Source organism: Prionailurus bengalensis, chromosome A1, assembly GCF_016509475.1.
Source record: "Prionailurus bengalensis isolate Pbe53 chromosome A1, Fcat_Pben_1.1_paternal_pri, whole genome shotgun sequence".
Classification (NCBI taxonomy): Eukaryota; Metazoa; Chordata; class Mammalia; order Carnivora; family Felidae; genus Prionailurus; species Prionailurus bengalensis.
Genome location: NC_057343.1, coordinates 116,360,199 through 116,384,553, shown reverse-complemented (window position 1 = coordinate 116,384,553; position 24,355 = coordinate 116,360,199). Strand labels below are relative to the sequence as shown.

General features: G+C 56.8%; 1 protein-coding gene across 3 annotated transcripts in view; it reads right to left on the bottom strand.

Moving 5' to 3' along the window:
• CXXC5 (CXXC finger protein 5) overlaps positions 1–21,422 on the bottom strand; it is a 34,980-nt gene extending 13,558 nt beyond the window's left edge. The window contains exon 1 of one of the 3 annotated variants that reach the window (XM_043574495.1): positions 20,876–21,422. The gene's annotated coding sequence lies outside the window, so the exon portion shown is untranslated. Of the gene's footprint in view, positions 1–20,712; positions 20,817–20,875 lie in introns of those variants that run through there. The other 2 variants (XM_043574754.1, XM_043574572.1) reach the window with 2 other exon arrangements.
• Positions 21,423–24,355: the final 2,933 nt, after the last annotated feature.

Genomic DNA, 24,355 nt, shown 5'->3' with positions numbered 1-24,355 from the left:
GAGGCGGATTAACAATTCCGAGCACTGGCTGCATAATTAAAAAATCATTACAGGCGGGCGGGCAGAGCTGAGTGTGAGCTCACGCTCAGAGCAGGCGGGGACACTGCCATGGCGCTCCCCCTCCCACTGCCTCCCTGAGGAAAAATCCCACCTGCTAATATAATTATGGAAAAACACAAGCACAGAAATTTGGTTTCAGCAAACAACGTGCCTGAGTGCCCAGGGCCTGCCTGGCCCTCAGCACAGCGAGCAGGCTGGTCACCCGTGCCCAGAGCTCATGGCAGTGAGGCAGGCCCTGCTGGGTCCATACTCCAGACCCTGACCTCCACCCTCCCAGAGCTCACAAGAGAGGGAAGTAGGGGATATAAAGCCCAGTTCCTCAAATCTCGAATCAGGAGAAGATTGGTCAGTTCTGATAATTTACAAACAGGGAAACTAAGGCTAAGGAATCTGCATTAGGTCACTGTGTTCCTGACAAAGCTGAGGGGAAGAGGTGGGTTCCGCTGCAACATTTCAGGAGCTCAATACCCCGCCCTACCCCTTGCCCTGCATCTCCCAGCTTCCCTCTCATCAGCCACCCCCCCCACACCCCCCCCCCCTCCAGCTCCTTCCACTCTTGCTGTGCTGAGCAGAGCGGCTCTGCCTGAAACTGAATGGCACTGTCCAACCATGTGCCCCAGCACCGACGGAAGCCTGCCCTCGCCTGTACCCCACTGTGGGGGCGTGGGGAGCCCCAGCCTCCCAGTTCAGGGACAGGGCGTCCTGGGCTCGTCTGGGTTAAGCCAGGCGAGCCGAGCTGGCTCCCGCCCCGAGAAACGCGGCCAGCTCTGGGGCACAGGCCCCAGAACGGCAGGAACAGCCGCCATCACCTCGGGCCTGGAGCGGGCGGCGCGGGGAGGGGAGCCGGGCCTAATTAGTCGGCCTGGGACCCGGCCGGGCGCCGGGGCGGCAGACGCAGCAGCCAGAGCCGCGCAGGCACGTCCGCGGCCGGCCGGGAGGCGGCGGGGAGCCGGGAGGACGCGGCGCCCTGAGACGCTGTGGGACAGGCGGCCTGGGAAGGACCGGGCCAAGGAGATTCCGCACCGAGCAGGCCTGCCTCCCCTCATTCCTCGGTGCCACCAGGCGCAGCAATTAGAGGCTTTCAAAGTTTGTCCTTAATTGGTTTCATTTTTGCCTCATAAATGATTCATGGCCCCAGAGGTCTGCGAGGCGGGGGGAGTGGCAGGGGAAATTTGGGGAGGCTTTTGCCTGGAGCCAGGCCCCCTACCTGAGGCTGGGGAGGGTATGACAGGGGCTGGGGAAGCCTTGGGCAGGTGGGATCCTCCAGAAAAAATAAAAACCTAGGCCCTCTCCTTGGGGCACTAATTAGAAACTGTAACTCCTTCTCTGCAGACGAGAGCTCTGTGTCCAGGCCCAAAGCCACAGCAGCCGCTGGGGCCCCGAGAGCGTGAATAATAACGTAATGATAACACAATAACAGTGTAAACAATAATAATAACCATGGCGGAACACTTAAGGAGGCATGGAGCTAAGAACACATGCATTATTTCTTGTAACCACTCCCCCATCCCCAAGCTCTACCAGGCAGAAGTACCAAGATCCCCATTTCACAGATGAAGAAACTGAGGCTTGGAGAGATTAAGATCTGCCCTCTGACACTCTGATGCCAGTACTCCTCACTCCCCACTCTCGGGAGCACAGGGCTTAAGCCTGGATACTGGGAACACTGCCCGCCAAGTGGATCAGGAGCTGCAGGCCCCAGGGAAGTCAGGGAAGGTACTGAGGCCCACACAAGGTCCCCAGGAGGGCACCAGCAGCCCCACACCCACCTGGGCCAGGTTAGCTCTGCCCCTCAAAAGGCTGTGTTCACCTTGGCTGAGCAACGTCCTCACAGAGCCTTAACTTGTCTGCCTACAAAATAGGAAAACAGCCCTATCCTATTTAGAGCTAACTCTGTGCTAGGCATGGGATACAGAGAGATGCCATGGACCCCACCCTCAAGGAGCTCCCAGTCTAGGGTGCTATATATGGCACCTATGGACAGATACACTCACAGGAGTGTTTAACAGTCTGTGCAGAGAGCCCTGAACACTCAGCCAATGGTCTAACGAGCTGGAAGGCAGTACCATAGAGCTTCGTGGAGGGAAGGTGGGTTGAAGAAGCTTCTTCTCCCTTCTGACCCTATACTCAGCTTACACAGGATGCTCAGGGAATAGGTATGGCCTGCTTAAACCCAAGCCTTCAAGTCAGACCTTGAAGAAATTCAGTACAGACCACATCAGAGTGCTGTGGGATGCAAAGTGCCCAGCTCAGCCTGTCCATGATGGTCACTTTTATTCTGAACAACCATCAGGTGAGGCCTACACAATTAACTGCAGGTCCCATTTGGGTCGTGGGAACGTCCTGAGGGAACGTGCTAAACAAATCTGGGAGTGATGCTGTACGGAATGACTCCCCCTAGAGGGCCCCAGGGCTCTGGGCTGCAAGCTGTTGGCCCCTGGGTACCCCACAAGTATCACCTCCTCTTGTGTCCTCCAGTTCCTCGGTCCAACCACATGCACCAGATTCCCTTCCAAAACCCTGTGGGCTTTCTCAGGCCCTGGCACCAGCACAGTCCCACTGGCTCCCTGTTCTCCCACCCGGCCTGGTGCCAAGGCCAGACACCTCAAGTGATTCTACCACCTTGTGCCTCACCACAGCACTCTGAGTGGCCTATGTGATCATCCCATTTAACAGATGAGGAAAGTATCTCAGAAAAGCTGAGGAACCTGCCCAAGCCACACAGCTCGGAAGAATGCAGGTCCAAACCTCTTGAAAGCCCAAGTTCCTCACCTTGCTGACCTCCTGCAAGTCAGTATCCCTGACCTGTCCTAACGGTCCATTTGGCTCTCATTCTCCTATTTTATAGATGGCTACCTCTTGCCCCAGCCCTTATCCTTCCATAGTCTGGACAAAGACTTTACTGAGCCCACACTCCTCTAGACACTAGAACTTGGTCAGGGGCCCTTGCCAGGAGGTACTAGAAATGGGGTCTCTATGTACCAAAGGGAGCCCTGGGGCATGAGGCTCCTGCCTCAGCCAGCTAGGTCATCTTGAGGATTAGGTAGGGTGGTGGAGGAAGCCCCTACATGCACACACAGGGCAACATACATGTCTGATAGTGGGGCTGGGGCAGGAGACACAACAGGACCAGGGGAGCCAGGGTTGGGGGCTGGCCACGTTCTCTGGCCCTCTCCTTAGGGAACAGAGCCAACTTTAAGGCCCCTGTCACTTGGAACTTGGAAGGGGGCTGCCCGTGGAAGTATTCCTCCCCTGGGAAGAAGCCTAAGCTTTATACACCCCCTAAGCCATCCTGCTGGAGGACAGAGCTTAAAAGATGGGCAAGTCACATCCTCTCTGGGCCTCAGTTACTCCATCTGCACAATGGATCTATAATGTCCCTTGAACCCTTTAGAGAAGCCTTTGGGTATAGGTTTAGAGGTTTTGAGAAAAGAGATTTATAAGAAGTGGACAAAACATTCAGCTGTCTATGCTGGCTATGGACACTTGAGACACTGGGATTGGTATACAGAAGCTTGACAATGGCTTGTTGAACATGCTAACAAGTGGCGGAGTTCTCAGGATGCCCAAGTTCATCTAGCACGTCCAGTCAACACACACTTTCCAGGTGCCAACACTGGGTGAGGATACTAGTCTGCCTCTTCCTCCTCACTGTGCTTCTGCCTGCACCAGGACTGCCCAATCAGGTCACTGGGGTCCCTCTCCCCAGCCTGCCCAGGAAGCTGCACGTCTCAGGCGGGTCAGCACTGACGTCAGTAGGACTGGCTGGGCGTGGAGCCTGCCACCTCCGGAACCACCAATTAATTAACTTTTTCAAATTAATTTCCCAAGCAAAATTCCATAATTACATCTATCTGCATCAGCCTGAACTGGGCAGGCAAGAGGACCCCGCAACGAGATCGAACGTGGGGTAAAGGATGACCGTACCAGCCCCAGGACCAGGGCAGGGAGGTGCTGGGGGTTGAGTTTCACCCAGCGAAGCAATTGCCTGATGTCCTTATGGATGCTGTCTGGAAGGGGAGGAAGCTAGAAAGCCAGAGCTCCCTGGTCAGGACGGGGCGGGGGGGGGGGGGGGGGGGGCGCTCAGGGAGACTCACACCTGCCCAGCTCATCCTGCTCCCCCATCCCCCACCCCATGCCCCCAAACCACAGTGGGTCTTGGCAGGGCCCAGTAGCAGCACAGGCACTGCGAGGTTGAGGAGGCCGCGGCTGCAGCGTTCTAATTTCCCAAAGGGGCTGAGATTAATTAGCTCACACACAGGCTCAGAGAGGAAGAGGAGAGTGGGAGCAGGGGCGGGTAGCATCAGGCGAAGAGCTGGCTGGCGCCCCTCCCTGCCCGCCCGGCAGGCAGGCAGGCAGGCAGGGAGGCGGGCGGGCAGGCAGGCGGGCGGCCTTGACAGCCTGGGTGCTCTGAAGGTCAGTGGCCAAGCCGGCTGAGCCAGCAGACTGGCACTGTCTCCTTCCCAGAATCCCTGAGACCAAGGTTGGGCGGGGGACAGCAACCAGGAGGACAGCTCGGGGTATTCGTCAGGGTTCCACTGTCACTACCGTCGACAGAGTCTGTGCCAGGTGCTCTGTCTACACTTTGTTTTATCCTCAGAGTAGTAACCCAGAAGTAAGCACCAAGGTTCACCCATTTCACAGATGAAGACACTGAGGCTCAGACTTGAGGCGCCTGGGTGGCTCAGTCGGTTAAGTGCCTGACTTCGGCTCAGGTCATGATCTCACGGTCCGTGAGTTCAAGCCCCGCGTCGGGCTCTGTGCTGACAGCTCAGAGCCTGGAGCCTGGTTCCGATTCTGTGTCTCCCTCTCTCTCTGACCCTCCCCTGTTCAGGCTCTATCTCTCTCTGTCTCAAAAATAAATAAACATTAAAAAAAATTTTTTTTAAATAAAAAAATAAAAAAAATAAAATCCAGGCTTGCCCAATTCTAGAGCCTGCCTTGTTCCTCCTGGATCCGGTGGCCAGTGTGAGGGCTACAGGAACACTGGGCCTCGGGGACCTGGGAACACCAGCTGAAGGCATGTGGGGGTGTGTCTGACTGACTTACTCCTCCCCCAGAGAACGTGTTCAGCAGACTGTCTGTCATTTCACAGATGTAGAAACTGAGACTAGAAAGGGGAAGTGACTTGCCACATAGCCCAGGACCCTAAACCCAGAGAATCTGCTCCTCCATCTGAAGCCAATACCAACTTCCAGAACAAAAACCTGACTCAGTGACCTCTACTGAGTCCTGACCTAGGGCCACACTGTGCCTGGTGCTCTCGCTGGCTAACTGGCACACTGACTGGGGGGTGGGGGGTCACTGCTCTGGCTGCCCCTGTGTACAGAATTAGATATCTCTAACTCAAGGGCACTTTCTCGACTACTCCATGCAGGGCTCCCTAGAAGGGAAAGGAGCCCCCAGGAAGGTGGGAGGTTGGGGGATGCAGGAGGTATGTGACCCTGACCAGGACTCCAGGCGGCTCCCACAAGCACAGCAATTGAGTTTCCCAGAACTTGTGTGCAAGGATATCCCCGAAACCGTAAGGGGCACCAATCTGCTCCCCGGTGCATCCCCTGGTCTTCTACCCCAGTCCCAGTGAATCACAACCCTTGCAGAAGCCAGAGTCAACAGGGCTCACCCTTCCCAGGCCTAAGGAGTCAGCAGTCCCAAGGCCCTTGTGTCCAAACCTGGGGAGTGCCCTGAGAGAGCAGAGGGCCCTAGGACAGTCATGGAGCTGGGCATAGGTGGGGAAGAGGATGGCCCAACCAGAAACATTACTTGTCATGTGATTATGGGGATGGGTAGGACCCCCCCTGCCCTGAAGCACAGTTTCAGACCATGAAAGTGTCCAAGTGGGCTTTGGGATCGGGCTTCTTCTCCCAATCTACAGCTCACATTCTAGGTGGCCTCAGAGAAGTTGCTTGACCTTGCTCAGCCCATTCCACGGTCTGTAAAGTGCACAGGATGACAGCCCCACCCTCGTCAGGGTCCTAGAGAGGACAGAAGTTCTCAGTGCAGGGCCAGCATACAGAAGGTGCTCAACAAATGACAGCTGTATTATTTTTACTGCCATCATCAGCCAGTACAAGAGTGTCAAGAACAGCTCAAGCCAGGAGGGCTGGGTAACCTAGGTTGTGGCCCCAGTTCTGTCACTGTTTGCCTTTGAATCTGAGCCAATCCCTTGTGCTTCAGTTCTCCAGCCCCATGGAGATCATTTCTCCCCTGCCCTCTTACCTGAAGGAACAAGGAGAGATGAACATTGGTAGAGGTCTGAAGTCTATAGGAAGGGCAGCACTCAGCTGTCCAGGCCTGCATTGCCTTTTCTGGCCACAGGAAGAACGCATCTATACTTCCTGCCAACCTTTCCTCCTCCCTCCCTGGGCCCCCAGCCCGGCCTGCTCTATGTCAGCACTTCTGTCTCCAGTGGTCCCAACAGTGCATTCACATAGGTGTCTGCCAAGCCCCTCACCACCCTGCAAAGAACCTATTTGCCACCTGTAAGTCCCTGCTGAGTCTAACTTGTGGCCTTGTTGTGTACTGGTGGGTTGGGGAACTGAGAATGCATAGACTCCTATCTATTCAATCCATAGAAGTCGATCTACGGTCGACTCTGCTTCCTCCCATGTTGTAAAGCCCCCAGGGATGTCCAGACACCCAAGGACCCCACATTCCTCTCCCTGGGTCCAACCCATTCCCATGCCTCCCCCTCCCTGTGGCCCCAAGATCAGCCTCTACACTCCCACACCTTAGCGTTCCCTGAGAACAGCCCTAAAGAAAGCTGAATCCAAGATAGTCTAATTAAGGAGTCCTTGTGGTGGGGTACCACTCCCAGGAAAATGCCAGCTTTGGTGGAGCACTCAGTTCGGGAGGAGGTCTGGATTCACCTGGAGATCCAGGTGAGACATAGTGAGAACCACACCCCACTATCTATTTCAGGTCTCATAGCTTTGAGACACAGAGATAAGGTTCATACTCATTTTATAGGTGGCAAAAGTGAGGTCAGAGTGGCCCATGATTGCAAAGCAGGCAGTGACCAAGCCAAGTTTGGAGCCCAGGCCTGTCCCACTCGAGTCCATGGCTCAGGGGACATCCAATCCTCCTGACTGACCATTGCTGTTTGTTTACTTCAGAATGCCTGGGCCCCTCCTTCCCTCCCTGACCACTGTCTAGGCCTTTATGAGGGAGATCTGTGTGGTCAGGAGATGGGAGCTAGCCTGGGCCCAAGACCTTACAGCCAACCTTCCTCTTGACCCCTTCTGGGCTCTCTCAACCTTGTAGAGCCAGAATGATCTGTAGTCTGGGTGCTGGGTGATTGTGTCTAAAGCCCTTCATGACCATGAAGTCAGACCCATCAGATTCAATTCTCTATCTGAAAACTGGTGTTTTTCAGTATATGAAAAACAGACATGCCCCCAGTTCTGCCCAGTCCAGGGAAGGCAAGCCCTAGACCCAATGCACAGCAGAAACTTACAGGCTCCTTGAGGGCATCCCTCCAATCCAGCAGCCCAGCCGCTCCTGGTATTCAGGTCAACTCTGTACCCATTTTGTAGGCCAGTAGACTAAGAACCAGGAAATTTGTCTGAATTCTAAATCTCAGGGTACCAGTTGCAAGGTGGGGGAGATGATGAGATTTGGGAGCCAAAAGAACTGAGGAAAGCGGGTGCCAGAGTGAGCAGGCAGGCTCCTGGGGCACAGCTCACTAGAACAAGGGGGTCTCTTCCCCCAATTTCTGGTAACCCCAAACTCCCAAGGACCTGCCCCCTGAGTGGGGCAGCAGCTGGCCACTCGGCACTCCCAGGAAAACATATCTTCCACAGCTTTTCTTTTCCAGGTCTTTCCTCTTCCTGGCTACCTCTGTATCTCTCCCCCATTTGTACCCAACCTGCTCTACCGGGGTCAGACTTCATCCTGGAGGTCAGGGTGGGTTTAACATTTCCAAGCCTGACACTTGGGCCTCTTCCCCTAGAGAAAGCCAAGCCAGCCTGGGGGATGGGAGAAAACACCTCCCTTCTCACACCTACCTTACAGAACTCAGGTGACTCTACATTGGCCAATGGTCATTTGGGTAAGTGGTGCCCCAACTGTATCATGTGTGTTTGCATGTGTGTGTGTACACATGTGTGGGCACACATGCCAGGTTCTGTTGTGTCAGTGCTCCTGGCCCGATTCTATGGGACCATGTGGTTGTGGGCTGTGTCCTGAAGATGGAGCAGACATACAACTTCACTGCAGCGGTGTCTGGGGTCCTCCCATGGGTACAGCATGCCCACGTGTGACTACGTATGTGCCAGCATGTGTACATGCCAGAAGCCAGGGCTGTGACTGTACGCGTCCACAGATTAGGTGACCAGGACCGCACTGTGTGCATTGGTTGTATGTGCTGGGTCCTGTGGAACTACGTGTGCTGAGTGAATGTGTCTGTCCCAAGCGTGTGCCCCTGGGTGTGCCGTGTGAGGAGTGCGTGAGTGCGCTCTGCCTGCAAGGCCGCAGGGCCTCGTGGGGCTGCTAGGGATGGGGTGACTCACGTCTCCTGAGCTCATCCTGCCGCCTGCCCGCCCGCCCAGCTCACCCTGCTCTGCTAGGCTCATGGCCACCAGCACAAGAGTGGGGGGGGGGGTGGGAGGCAAGGTGGGGGGAGGCAAGGTGGGGGGAGGCGCAGGCAGACACGGCAGGGAGGCTGGCTTGATAAATAACCTGCCTCTTCCCCAGGCCTCAGAGAATGGGAGGCTGCACCACAGGGAGAAGGGGGGAGTAGGGGGAGGCTGCCCTGGCCCCCTAGGCTCTGGCTGCCCTGGCCCCCACAGCCCAGGCTGCGGCTCCGGTTCCTGTTTCATCGAAACCTGAGCTGGGAAAAGCCTATCGGGTCATCTTGCCTGTCCCGCCGGCCGCCAGGCCCAGGCAAGCTGCCCCTCAGGGGACAAGCCCGCAGCCTGGCCGCCCAGCCAGTGGGTGGGTGGGTGGGGGGAGGATATTTCTGTCCAGACTAAATGCAGCTCCAGGCCTCTGTCTGTCCCCCCACTGACAGCTGCTCCCAGGGGCCCCCTGGCTCTGCAGGACTAAATATAGTCCCCCCACCCCAGCAAACCCCCAATGTTCACCTCTTCCCCATTGGCCCCACCCACATGAGGGTAGAGAGAAGGCTGGGGAGCCCACCGTGTGATCTTGGGCCAGTGTAGCCCCCTCTCTGAGTTCTCAGATATGAAACATCAAGTATTACTCAACTCTAGGCCCTAACATGCCTAATAGGCACTACTGGAGAGCAGACCCCAAAGGGGACTAAATTGGGGTCTCTGTCCAGGGAAAGAAGGGCCAAGTTCCCCTCATCCAAGTGACTCCAACCTGCTTTCGCAAAAGAATGTCTGGGGGAAAGCCCCTCCCCAGCACCCCAAGTACCTGTAGGCTTATAAACATGGCCCCTTCCACCCAGCCTGTTCCTTGCCCAGACTGGGCAATACCAGGCTCCTCCAATCTGCCCCAGCCGGACCCTGGCCAGGAAACAAGTTGTGCCAGGCTTGGGGGCAGGGGGGTTGGTGGCGGGGGTACATGGGAGCATAACAGCTGCTATTTCCTGGAGGCCAGAGTCGGGCACAACCCAGATTCCTGCCTGGCTCCACACTTCACCAGACAGCTTCTCCCAGGCTCCAACACTCAACATGGCACCCCCTTCCCCAGTGTCAGCACCATAATCAGACCCTAGCAAGGGTCATAGTCTCACTGCACTGGTACAGGCAGGAAGACAGTGCCTGATATACCTTCTGGTTTGGGGCTGGGGAAAACAGTGGTCTCTGCAGGGTTCAACAGGCGGGGGAGGCACCCCCACCTTCCCTCCCTGCCTGCCTGCCCACCCGGCTGCTTCCCCCAGCCCCACACGCACCAAATTCCCCACATGCCTGTCTGTCTCTGACAGCTCGCACAAATACTTGGCTGCACGGGCACCCGCTGTTCTGAGCCCACTGCGCCTCCTCCCCTGCCTTCCCCGGGGGGCTCTGCAGACACAGCCAGGGATGGGAGGTGGCCAGAGCCAAGAAGCTTGGTGGGCAGTGTGTGTGTGTGTGTGTGTGTGTGTGTGTGTGTGTGTGTGTCGGGGGGGGGCGGGTGAGGCAAAGGCAGGGGGGACCAGTCTCAATTCCAAAGCACTTCCCCCAGGCCCCAAGCCTGGGGTACACAGGGACCTGGGAGGCCACTGTGAGCCAGCTCTGGCTGGGCGGCAGCTGCTGACGCCCCCACTGCCCCCCGGAACCTCCCAGGAGGACCTTCCGGAGGCCTCCCACTTGCCTCAGCCGCTGAAACAGCATCTGCCACCCCCGCGGCGGCAGCTCAGGACAGGGCGGAGGGCACCACGAGGCCCCTGGGGAAGGCTTTGAAATCTGGACTATGGCCCGGCCCCTCCTGGCAGCCCTGGCCCTCCCACCACAGGCCCAGTTTCAGAGCATGGTGGGGGGTGCGTTCCAGCCCTCCCGCAGTGCGAGGGGCACACCCGCCCAGCTGCCAGGCCAGGGACATCTCCACTCAGACTGGCTGGGGGGCTTTGTTTGCCCCCATCTACTCGCCTTCCTGCTTGCCTTGCCTCCCTCCCAGGAGACCGGTGGAGGAAACGCTTCCTGAGAATGGCTGGGATTTTCCGCTGGACATTGCCTTGCTGGCAGGCTCCTTATCTCCCCCCTACCTCATTCCTTCTCCTAGAGCCACCCCTTCAGCCAAATCATACTCCCGCCCCATGTCTGCAGCCAAAGAGACCCCTGCCCTGCCCCACCACTCTGCTACTTGCCTCAGCATTCCCAGTATGCACCTCATCCAGCACATACCCAGGTAGAGTTGACAGTGAATAAGACCTCATTGAATAACATCCTCCATTTTGCAGATGGGTATACTGAGGTCAAGAGAGAGCCCAGTGACCTAAGCCTCCCATCCAGTGCTCTTCCTTTTACCACACACCACACTTTCTGCCCCAGGAACCAATTCAGCACCAATTCAGACTATAGGAAGCATTAGGGTGACTGACTCCAAGCAGAACTTCTCAATGCTCCGGGTCCAAACGCCCAGCTGGCTATTCCAAGCTGGTCTCCCAGCACTCTCGAAGCATCATGGTGATCTTGAAAAGAGCCCCAAATTCATTGCCTTTGTGACGCTAGACTCTGGGGTAGAGCCTCCTCTCCCCATTGCACAGATGGGGCTGCTGAGGCCCCCAGGGGAGGGGGGAGCTGCAGGCGGCCATGAATCAGAGGGGGAGCTGGGAAGCCGCCCGGCCCTGCCGGCTGTCGCTGGAAGCAACAGCCGGCATTTCCTCCTCACACTGGTGCCTCGGGAAGCGTGGGCAGCAGGCGGGTGGGCAGCGGGTGGGTGGGCACCGCCACAAGGACCCCTCCTGTGTCTACAGGCCAGCCGCACCCCCTTGCTGCCTGACTGGGCCCACACAGCCCACTCCCCATGCCAGCCCAGATCTCCAAAGAGAGGTAGATCAGAGACAGACCTGGGTTTCTGTCTCAGGTACATACTCATGTCACTTGAGGGCACCACAGGGAAGCCCCTCCTCTCAGATCCTCACTGTCCCCTAGCGTCAAACAAGATTGAAACATGACCATTCACGCTTCCTTTGCAGTAAAACTCATGGTTCTGTGATTCTAGAATCCCAACACGACAAGAATCCTGAAAAGAATCCCTCCGCTCCAAGCATTCTGATTCTAAATTCCTGTGACTAAAAATTCTAGGCCACCAAGATCTTACACTCCCAGGAAGAAAGGGGGCCAAGCCCACTCTCAACTGGAGTTATGGACCCAGCTAACCAAGACCCCGTCTAGCTTTGGAGAAGGTGCGTCATGCAGAAGGGGTGGGTCTCTCCCATCAGGATCAACAGGAACTGGAAAGGCGGTGGGGATGGGGGGGGCGGCTATGGGCCAGGAGATAGAGCCAATCTAGTCCTGGAAGACAGGCCACCCCCTCATGGCACACACAGCCACTGACACTGCAGATGTCAGGAAGCCCAGCTCTGACAAGAGTGGGTAGCTAGAGGTTTGTGAACCTGCACCTCCACCCTGCAGCTCAGAGGGAGGACAAGGCGTCAGGTCAGGGCTGGTCTCCCTGCTTCTCAGGTTCCAAGCCAAGCTCCACGCTTAATCTTCCTGTCTTCACCACCCACTGCTTCCTCCCTTCCACCACAGTCCCCTCACCTCTCAGGCTCCCTAGGCCAGTCCCAGACCAGGCCAACTGAAAGCCAGTGAGGACAAAGCCTCCCAAGCCCATTTGACAGATGGAAAAAACGAGATCTTGGCAGAAGACATGACCTGCACCAAGGGCTAGGCCCCAGCAGCCTACTGGTCTCTGGCCACATTTCTCAGCCCCTCCCCCCATTCCACTTCTCAGAATCCTCTACTGAGACAGTTGATCTCCACATAGCAGTCCAATCGCCAGCACAAGCACATCTCCCACCCAGTGTCCCTTGAGAGCACTCATTCCCACTGAATCATCTGATCATTCATTAATTCATTTGTCCAACTGGCCAATCGCCCCCCCCCACACACACACCATGTCAGGCCCCCTGCCAGGGGTATGAGGGCCCCAAGAAGGAGTGCAAGGCTTCTAGTCAACAAACACAGGGAGTGCCTGCTGTATGCCAGGCAGTGTGGACGGTGCAGTAAACATGCAGACCAACCGTGTCTATTCTCATGGTGTTCACAGCCAGTCAAGAGCTGTGCCAGGACCCAACCCCAAGTGGCAAGTCCTGGGACAAGTAACAAACTGTCCAGCCTCAGTTTCCTCAACTGTATACTGGGATGCTAACAGCATCCAACCACTGGGCTACTGTGAGGACTAAAGAAAGCCATTAACACAGTGCCTGCCCCAGTAAGGGTTTAGGATGTTAGCCATTGCCATTACCATTGTGGAAACATTATTAATTATTATTATTATTATTATTATTATTATTATTATAGTAATAATGGGGGGATAGCAATTGATTACAGCAGAAGCTAAAGCTCTTCCATTACTTAGCTGGTGCCAGACACTGGGGGTACAGAAGGAATCACTGCCATATCCCATTGCATGGCTGGCAAGGCGCGGGCTCACAAAACCCCATGAGCATCTGATGAATGAGGGAATCAATGACAGGAGGCATGGCCCTGCCTCCAAGGAAGGTATAATCCAGCATGTGTTCATATGTGTTGCACATGTATGTCCAAGCACTCAGGTGTGCACACAGATGTCTATGTGAGAAACCCGGGAGGTCTAGCAGAGGGCACATTACGTGGGAGGGGGAGAGCGGTGCACAGAACACAGCTGCTCAAAGCTGCCCCAGGCCCCAACCCACCCTACCCCTGCCAGCATTGCTGAGCAGCAGAGCGGAGGGCACTGTGGCAAGATCAGGGACCAGGCCTGGTGGGGAGAGCCCCAGAAAGATGCTTTGCATAGTTCTGGCCACCAGATTACAGGCCTAAGCTAGGCCCCTGGGTGGGGGTGTGGGGCTACCAGGTGCTGCCCCACAGGAATCAGGCCCTAGCACCCGCACTTTGTGTCTATACTGGCATGGCACATGAGTGTTCCTGCTGGCAGGCCAGGCGAGTCCAAGGAGGTCAGAAGAGGTCACAGGGAAGGGAGGGAGCGGTGGGCCCAAGGGCTTCGTGGGGTCTGCTGGACAGGGGAGGGTGGGTACAGGGCTCCCCCAGGGCCACCGGGCAGGCCTGGCTCTGCCCTGCTGGGGCCGGCAGCTGGAGGGGAGTAAATATAGCGCGGGGCGTCCCAGCCACATTCCTGGGAGGCCAGCACGGCCCGCCTGCCCGCCGCTCTAGGCAGAGCGCAGCAGCCAGGGCCCAGAACTGCCACTGCCCTCTTCCCAAACAAACAGAAAAATAAATAAAACCAGCTCTCACGCCCAGCACAGCTAGGGGGGAGGGGGCAGGAAGGGGTGGACAGGGGAGCAGGCAGACGGACCAGTTGCCACGGTTTCTGTTCCGCTGAGGAGGAGGCCAACAAAAGAGGAAAATGGAGGAAAAGGGCAGGGAGATGGTCAGAGATGTCAGAGAAGGGGAGACGATGTGTATGAGGTGGAAGGTGTGACAAGTAGAGGTGTGGGGAGACAAGTCAGGAGGGGTACAGAAGGTGTTGGGGCCAGTTGGGGGAACGGGAAGGCAGCCTCTTGGGGTCAGTAATTCAGCAACTCAGCGACAGGGATGCCCCAAGGGGGGAAGCAGACAGACAAAGGGGGCTAGGGCAGGGGGCTGGCTCCACAGGCCATGAAATATTAAAGAACCTAGGCCAGTGAGTGACAGAGGTCATAGAAATAAGAAGACTAGCCAGGGAGATCCTGGGACCCTGCAGCAGAGGGCTCCTGACCCCCTATCCACACCCCATCCCTCTCCACCACCTCCGGCAGAGCCAGTCTCCCCAACTCTCCTGCAGTGGCTCCTTTCTGTCTTTCTATCCAAAGGGACCAGGCTGAGGGTGGGAGGGGCCGTGGGGATGAGTGATAGCAGGGGACCTTAGCGGTTCCCTCTTCCCTGTGGCTGATCTGTGTGCAGTCGGCCTTCCAGAGCTGCCAGCTACCCGAGCAAGAAGGCCAGGAGGCCTGTCAGCACAGCCGCTGCCACGGGTGCCTCCTGGGGAAGGAGAGGGTAGACATCCAGCTTCCCCTTTACAGAAAAAAATCAGCCAAGCCACCACTTTCCACAGAGACCAGTGGGGAGGGAAGTCCATGCCTCACAGCTCAGCTGAGCCAGCGAGTAAACGAGTGAGCAAGCCAGCAGGTCATCCCCTAGCCCTCCCACCCCACCCGGGCCTCATGACCTTGGCCAGTCCCCCTGTCCCTGCGCCTGAGCCTTCACCAGTCCCACACCACCCTAGGCTTGGTGTGCTGAAAGAAAAAGGAAGGTAACCAATATGGTGAAAACCTGCTGGGGCGGGCAGCTGGGGCCAAGCATCTGCATGCAGATAGCCCTCCCGTGTGTTCTAGGAGGTCAGGCCTATTACCAGTCCCATTTTACAGATGGGGAAGAGAAACCCAGAGAGGCAAAGTGATGTGCTCAACGTCACACACCTGGTAATGAGCAGAATGGAAACGGAAATGCTATGTGTGAGCCACCAACTCTTTTCTTCCTTTTCACTAGGGGTATGAAGCCCTTGTCACCAGGAAAGCCAACTTTTATTGCATGCTGTGGGTTAGCTACTGGTGCTGGGCACTGACCAACTATCCTTGTGTCCATCTGAAAATGGCCTTGTAAGGCAGGCACTCTTATTATCCCATTTCAGGGATAAGGAAACTGAGGATCACAGAGAACACAACTCACCAAAGGTCATATACCCAGCTAGACAGTGGTGTGGCCAAGATTTGGAACGAGGTGTGACTCCAGAGCCAGTGCTCAGACACACTTGTCTGGGTGAGGTCAGAGTCTCCCTTGAGACCAGGGAGGAAGTTAAGAGGACCCAGTAGAGAAGAGCTCAGTGGTCCTACTGACCTCCAGAACAGACACCAATGAAAGGTCAAAAACAAGGTCACGACTACTGTGCCAGAGGGTGACCAGCAACTGCTCTGGAAACAGAACACGAGCAGAGCCTGTGGGGACACGGGGTGAGGGCAGTGTGTAGGGGCCTAGTCCAGAGTGATGTCTGGTCTACCTAGAGCCCATGTACCAGTAACACAAGCCCCTCCCCCAGCATGGGAATACTGAGGCTAGTCCAAAGAAGGCCAACAGAGCTGTCCTGTCGGCCTCCAAGGTTCCAACCTGCACCCCAGGGCCAGTGTGCCAGCAACTAATCACACCCTCTAAGAGCCCCTAGTGAGGGCAGGAGGGGGGCAGGATCCCCTCCCTCTCTCCCAGGCCCTGCGAGCCCAGAGGGAGGCCAGCATCAGAGGCAGGAAATGAAGAAGAATTTGCGATCTAATTGAGCTGGCGGGGGATTAGGCGGCAGAATGCAATTACAGGGACTGGAGCAGGGCCAGGGGCACTGACACCCCAAGATGTGGCCTGGCCCAGGTGACTGGGCCCAGCCAGTCTCTGGCAAAAGACACCCTACTGTGGAGGGAAGGTCGGGTAGGCAAGGATCAGGCCAGACGGCTCTTAAGGATATAGAGGACTGCAGGGTTCCAGCTCCATGTCTCTCCCAGAAGCAAAAAGTTTTCCTGGGAATTCTCCCCCAGGGAATAGCCCTGTGGCCTCTCACATGGGGAGCAGGCAGCTAGAACATACGTAGAACACATACTTTCACAGGCTCTGCTCATGCATGTACACACATGTATTCATGCTTCCAGGAAAGCACCACATATCCATGTTCACTTGCATGGGGACAGACTCCCAACCTGCAGACACACAGCTCTGGCCCTTTGCTGCCACCGGCTCCACCAAAGGGGGGAAAAACAAAACAGAACAAAAAAAAAAAAAAAAAATACACCCATGACCTTAAAATCCTTTTATTCCCATAATCACAGGCTGCCATCGCCGTGGATACGCGCTGTCACCCCGGCCCCAGCCTGTCTCCCTCCACAGCTTCCAAAACTCCCAGCAGGCAGGCAGACGGGGAGGCTGCCCAGTTACTGCCAGGGAGGGCAGAGGAGGGGAAGGACGGGGTGGGAGAGGTTCAATGCTACACAGACACACACACACACACACACACACACACACACACACACACAGCCTCAACCAGAGAGGAAGAGGGAGGGAGAGACTCAGAAAGACAGACTGGCAGACAGATACAGAAAAAGAAAGGAACACAGACACCAGCCACCAAAGACAGACACAGACCACTGCCCGCACAGCTCAGATATGCCCACTCCCAGATTCATATACCACTTTCCCAATTCAGATTCACTACTCAGGGAGTCAGACACCCCCAGATTTACAATACGCAAAACACAGATATACACAAATCACAAGTACACACTCCAAAATTCTAAGCACACACAACTCAGAATATGCACATTCCCAGATTCACAAGGACAAATCCAACTTTCAGAATGTACTCAGATTCACAAACACACATGTACAGATGCAATGCAGACATACACAACTCCTAGATCCACAGATACACATGCCCTGATGCACAAATATACACATGCTCAGACTCCCACCCCTCCCCCCAAGGCAGGCAGACGGACACACGTTCAACACACAGATTTACAGATACCACATGCCCTGAGTCATAAGCACACACACCACCCAGCTTCCCACATCCCAGACCAACAGACTAGACCCACACAGCCTCATCTAGCAGCTGACACTGCCTTGGGCTTTAGGGGGCAGGTGGAATGGCTGGGAGATTCCTGGGTCTTTGAGGGGGTCAGTCCTTTTTCATTGCCTGTAGCCTGGGAGGTGGGCTCAGTGTTGGGGGGAATGAAGGGGGAAGTAAGAGAAAGAAAAAAAAAAACTTGAGTGGGATATTCTTGTTGGGCAGTAGCGCGTGAGTAACTGGGGAGGCTTTTTGTGGTCTGGTGAGTTCCAGCTATGAGTGAGAGTTTAACTATTAATACACTTAATCAAGGACACTTCACACACACGCGCACACACACGCAGAGAGAGAGAGAGAGAGAGAGAGAGAGAGAGAGAGAGAGAGAGAGAGAGAGAGGCTAGGACAGCACCAGGTGGTAGGGATAAGGGAGGGAGAGCACCAGAAAAAAAGGGTGGGAAGCCCCAATCCAGGCCCCAGCGGGTGGGCAAAGAGGGAGGGGCTTCTACCCTGGGCCTGCCTCCCAAGCAGGGGCAGAGTTAGAAAGGTGGGGCTTGACACATAGTAGGTGCTCAAAAAATGTATGTTGGGGCAATGAATGAATAAGTTATTTACATATAGAGAATACACAGTAATAACAGTAAATGAGCCCTGCCCCATCCCTGGCCAATAAGGCCATCCTCCAGAGCACCAGGACTGGGGAGTTAGTTCTGCCTTAATCGTCACCCCACCAGACAGGGGGCTCTAGGAAAGCAGGCCTGGGTCTGGCTCATCAGTATACCCCCTCATTCCTCCGACCTATCTAGAATCCTTAAAAAGTCAGCTGACCTCAGCTCAGCCCACACCCCTCCCCCCAGAGAGACCCCCATTTCCATTCCACTCTCCCATAAATAGCTAGGTGGGGCTCTAAAGAAGGTGGGGTATTTAATTCTCAGAGGCTTGGTTCTTTATGCAGATACAACCCTGCTTGCCACACTCCTATAAGCCTCAGTTTCATACTTGTCAAATGGGTAGAAGGCAGGCAAAAAGCTAGAAAGAAGAATCAAGAGTTGGGGCTTACAGTGGGAACCCATGGAACAGAGGCCTGTGCTGGCCTGGGCCCTGGATGCAGAATCCTCCCCTCCTTCTCCCTTCCCCCACCCGGCCCAGCCCAGGCGGGTGGACATTCCAGGCCTCACGTGATAAAGACGAGGCCGCTGGCCCACGGGTAAGTCAACAGGCTCTGTCGGGGGAGAGATAGGAGGCCCAGGCCAGGGTCACCTGCTGAGCCGGGAAAACAGCCGGGCCCAAATACACACATAAATAAGGCGCCAACCGACAGCCAGCCAGCCAAGGGTCTGTCTTCTGCAGAGGAACCTCTGCCCCCACCTTGGAAAGGGAGGTGGCTTTGGAGAGGGAGCCACAAGGCTGGCTTAGGGGCTTCCCTGGGAGAGCCCCAGCTCATGCCAAGATGAGGTGGGGGTGCTTCTACCAAGCTCCCCAGGGCTGACTGAGAACTCAGACGCCAACCTTCCTCAGCTGTTCCCACCCCTTCCCAGGACAAAAATCACCCCCTCTCCCTCCTCCCCAGGAGAGAACGATTTCCGTTCTGGGAGGGGGGTGACAGCTGCAGAGCGGGCCATTACCCCCCCCCCCCCAGCTCCTGCTTGAGTCTCATCCAGGGAAACTGCTAAATCAACACTAGACAGTAGTAGGTAGCACCGACCTCAGTCTCCCCTCATCGCTCTCAAAAAAAGAGTTGGGAGGAGACCTCGGGTACCAGTTCCTGGGGTTCCTGCGGCAGTTGGGACCCAGGATACGGGGTCTTTCGGGAGGGGGCTCACACGAAGCTTAGGCCAGTGCGACCGGTAAAAACATCTAATTGAAATGCTCTCAGTTGCACGGAAGGACACCCCCGCCCCCGCGGGCCGGGGCAGCTGAGGTGGCGCCGGGCGTTCAAATAGCGCTCCAAACAAGTCCGCAGCGACCGCGCACGCAGCCCCCGCCAGGCGGCCCCAGCGGAAAACTTGAAAGGGACTCTGTTTGCCAGCCGCCCGGGGCGGCTCCGGCGGGGGCGAGGGCCGAACGAACACACAAGCCCCCCTCCCCAGCGCTTCCTGAGCAAACGCGGGGGGGTTGGGCCCACCACAAAACCGAGGGCTCCGAACAGCGCCCGCCGCTCAGGGAAAGGCGGAGGTCAAGAAGCTGGCTCGCCGGATCCCGGTTCAGCTCTCCCCCAACACGAAGATGCGACTCGCAGACCACCCAGGATCCTGGGGCAAAGCAGGGCGCGGCTGCCTTCAGACCCTTGTCTCGGGAGAAAAAGGGAGGTGTGGGTCTTGACGGATGAGTCCCTACAGAACCCCCCAAATCTGCTGCTGCCTCCTTGCAGCCCATGGCACCAGCCCAACTCCGCGCACCCCTTCCGAGCGGGAAAGAAAAAAAAAAAAAAAAAAAAAAAAAAAAAAAGCTATCTTGCTCCCTTATTGGGCGCTTCAGCTCTTCTGACAGGTCCCGGAGGCAGCCCCCCAATTTAAAAACTGGGGTCACTCACTTTCTGTCGATTCTACAAATAAACAAAGCCAGGCGCACCCCGCGCTCCCCGCCGGAAAGCAGCCCATTCCGGGAGAGGACAACTTCCCCCAGCAAGAAAATTAACACATTCTTCTCGCGGCGGTTCAGCCCCTCGCTCTAGGGAAGCAAAGGGGAGGGGGGCTTGGGGCCGAACTTCATGGGTAAATTTGGGGCCAAAGCAGCGAGGCAGGCGCCTGGGACACCCGCCTCCCACACTCCGCAGCTACAGGAACACCCCCAGTCTCCCTCCCTGGCTTTGCACGCTGCTTGGCCACGCGGAGCTCGGGAGACAGGCTGAAAGACTCCCCAAGGCTGGAGAGGACGGGAAAGAGAGGCCTCGGAGAGCGGAGGTTGTGGTGGGGGTTGATACTTAGACGGTAAAAAAGAAGGGGGGGGGGAAAGGTCAAACTTGATCAGCCCGCCAGGCACCCGGCGGGCAGCGGGGGCGAGGAACCATAGGGGAAATATAGAAGTGGCCGCCGCCCCCTCCAAGTGGAGGGGTGAGACTCAGCCACGCGTGGTCCAGGGCAGCAGTTACTGTAGCCCCCAAAACACAGGGCTGCGAGGGGTCTGACGGGGGGAGTGCGCGCCGCATATCTCCAATCAGCCGCCCCCGCAGGCGGAGCGCCCGCCCAATACCAAGAGGTGAGGACCCGGGCTCCCGCCGCCCCAGCGCCCTCAAGCTCGAGTACTTGGGGAGGGGACGGTACCCCGCAGGGAGAGCCTCGGTCCCAACCCACGGAGCCCAAACCGCAGTCCCCGACCCTAAAACCCCTCTTTTTGTCTGTACTCAGTGATCTGCGACCGAGCCGACTGCGGCTTGGGGAGGCTGGAGTATAGCAGCGGCCACCGAGCGATCACCGGCGCTAGGGCTCCCAGGCTACAGGGCTCCGCGGCTCAGCCTGCGGGCGCCCCCCGCCCCTCCCAAACACGGACCCCTCCTTTCCCGTCCCTGGCTCTCCGCACCTGAACTTCGGGGGAGCTCGCGCCGCCAAACTTTCCGCCGACTTGCAGCGAACTCCGGCCCCGGCCGCGCACCGGGCCCCGAGGGAGGAGAGGGAGGTAGGCGGGGAAGGGGAGGGGGCCGGCCTCCGGGGGGGTCGGGGGAGGGCCGTGGCCCGACACCTACCGGCTCTCAGAGTCGTCCAAGCCGCCACGGCCGCCGCCGCCGCGAGGCCGAGGGGGAGGGGTGGGGCGGGGAGCTGCGCTCCGCTCTGGGCACCACCGCCGCGGTGCGCTCCGCTCCAGCCGCGCCGCCCGCCGTGCCCAGGTCCGGAGCCGGAGTCACGCCGCCGCGGCTGGCCCGAGGCGGGGAGGGGGGGGAGCCTGCAGCACCTGCCCCTCCTCCCCCTCCCCGCGGCCCAAATTAAAAAACAACAAAAAGCAACTAATCACCCCCGAGCGAAGCGCGGCGCGGCGGGCGGAGGGCGCAGCGTGAGGCGTCCGGACTCAGCAGGCGGCGCGCATGGCTGGGCGCAGGCTGGGCAGGGCTGGGACGCGGGGCCCGGCTTCGGGGGGCAAGGTTCGGCCGCTCTTCTCGCTCGGCTCGGGCGCCTGCTCTTGCCGCCGCCGCCGCCGCCGCCGCCTCTGCTGCCGCCAGTGCCGCCGCCTCTACATCCCCGCTCAGGCTCCGCCGCCTCTGCCGCCGCCGCCGCCGCGCGCCCGCCCGGGCAGGAGCTCTGAACGCTGCCCGGGGGCTGCCGGCAAAACCCGGACCGGACTCGACGCTCCCTCCTCTCCCCCCCCCCCCCACCCCGCCCGCCCGCCCGCCTCCACCTCAGCTCCCCTCCCTCCTCCCTCCGCCTCCCTCCCAGCGCAGCTCTGGCCACTTGGACGCCGCAGGCTCTGAGGCCGGAGCCGCAGCCACTGCGCCTCGAGCTCCCCACGCTCTGACGAGGTCGGCCCAGGCTCAGCTCCCCAGCGCGCCCCGTCTTCATCTCTTTTTTCCGCAACTTTACAAAAAATAAGAGGACCTTCCCTATTTTGTGACGACCTGGTCTCGACGACCTACCTCGCGGGGAAATCCGCGGTCCCTCTGCCCCCTTGCCTAAGCACGCCGGAAGCTACCTGGACCAGTGGGGAGGGCTTGGCCTCGCCCCTCAGCTCTGGTGCGCGTAGGGCCTGGAACTCCTAGCCTAGGGCACTTGGAACTAGACGCGGGTTCAAAGACCCCACCCTTCCCCCAGCACTTTCCGGGACTCAGTAGGCTCTAGTTCCCGGGAAGACTAGGAGAGAAGATTCTTGTCCCCATTTTACAGATGAGGAAAGCGATCTAAGAAAGGACATTTTCTCTCCTACTCCAGCGCCAGTCCAAGCCCTGACTCCTGGGGCTAAGGCAACTACATTGTGGATCCCTGAGACTGTGGCCTACAAACGGAGCCTGAAACAGTGCCTGGCACAGAGCAGTACTCAGTAGAAACTGGTTGAAAGAGAACAAAAGCCCAGGGTACAGATTTGCGCCCGAATATCCTTCCCCTCACTCAGTGCCCCCTCCATCTGCCCAGCTTGGGCTAATCCTAAAGCTGCAGATGTCTTCTCTTCACTTCAGGGGCCCACAGAGCAAGCCCCAGGCTCATATAATCCCAAACTGCAGATAATCCCAAAGTGGGAAGTTTCTCTGGTTCTGTGGAATTTGTAGGTGGGTTTATGTTTCCTCCAGGCAAAAAACAAAAACAAAACAATAAAAAACCCAACTGGAGACCCTAATAAGAGAGGGGTAGTGTGCCCAGGAAGTCTGCCTAGGGTTATATGTACACCCCCAAATCTATTGCAGCTCAGATAAGAGAGAGTTAACAGCCTCTAAGCCCGTGCCTCCAGCCACTGGCACAGCCTTGGTGGGAGAACTGAAACCAGCTCCCACCTCACTGCTTCCTCTCTGTGTGGCCTGCCTGTCTCCAAGGCAGGAGAGGGCCTTGGGGCCTGGGTCTTCTGGGAGCAGCCCATTCCCCAAGCCTTCTAAATTTGGCCTTGGGACCTTGACCCAACCAGGCATAGGGGAGTTAGGGAGATGTCAAAGGGCAGAGTTCATCTGAAATGTGTTGCTTCTTTACCCATCTTGACCTTCCAAGCCACAGGCAGTGACCCCTCCAGAGACATCGTGGACACTCCCTCCTTTCCACAAATGCTGAGAAGTGTCCTTCCTTAACTAAGTGCTAAGAATGGCTCCTAAGGGAGGTGTTTAGCCCTCTTCTCTTCTCTCCTCTCTTCTCTCCAGCACCCTTCCTCAAAGCCACCTCAAACAAACGAACCATGTGAGTAAAAGCAAGGTACTTGCTATGGGAACACAGTTTTAAGAAAATTGAACACCTCTAGATTACCACCCCTAAACTGCTTAAAGAGAGACATTCTGGGCCCTACCCTGAGTGTCAGGTACTGTATTGGGCACTAACCATATAAGAAAAAGGAGGCAGAGTCCCAGGTCTAGATCCTCCAGAATCTCTAAGTACTTAGCCCACCTCTACTTACCTTTCTGGGGAAGCTGAGCACTGACTGTGAGGGGGAACTTACTCCCCAGGAGTTAGCAGCAGGCCTCAGAGGATTAGGAGCAAAGAAATGAAACTCAGTCCTGAAGGGTTCCTACAGTCTAGGGTCAGTGCAGAATCAGGTTCTGCACACCCAAAAAAAGCTTCATGCTGGTGATATTCATGGAGAGTGGGTAGTAGCTCCACCTAAGGGAATTATTATTACCCACTTTGTGTGTGTGTGTGTGTGTGTGTGTGTGTGTGTGTGTGTGTAAGACCTCTGCCCACCTCTGGCCCCCACTCCACACCCCCCCCCCCCAATGAAGTCAGGAGGGCAAAGGCCAAGGGGTGGCAGGCTGCAATGAAGATGAGCCAAATGATCCCAATGATGACTTTCTCAGGCAAGGAGTATTGGTATATGCCTGGCCCAGTTTAGAGGCTGGATCTTGGAACCTTGGTCTTCTCCTGGAGGGAGACTCAGACTCTCACCTATTCAACCCAGGTAGGAACCAAAGAAGAGAGAGGCAGAAGTATCCATAGGGAGAACACAACCTGAAAGGAAATGTCATGTGCAGGCCATCCACAGAGAACTTTCCCTATAACAAACAAGTGGGGGCACCCAGAAAGGACTCCTGGGAGGTCTCTGGAGACCATCCCCACCCAGACCCCTTCCACAAGAAGTGAAGCCATCCTGGTTCACTGTTCTCACCTCATTCCTTGCCTCCAAAAAAGAATATTTAGGTTTCACAATGTTATGCAACCAATCAGCTTAGATTCAGCTATCAAATTTCTGAAGTCTCCAGCACCTTGCAGAGAAAGAGGAGCCCTGCACCCACCTTCACTATATTCTGGGTAGGAGTGTGACAGTCCAGGATCCTGTCCTGGTTATGATATCCACACCTGGCATTTATGAAGCTTTTATGAGTAGGGCATCAAGCTAAACAGCTAGGTACATAAACTCATTTAATCCTTTATTCAGCCTCAGCAGTAGTATCATCCCCATTTGTCAGATGAGGAAACTTAAGTGAGACTGGCACCAAAGTTGTTCTCCTAACCCCTGAGGTGATTTGCTGTCCTAGTGAGTCTTCTCACAGATGGATGTGCCCTGGGGTTCACCTCCATCACTTCTGGTAGTGATTCCTCAGAAC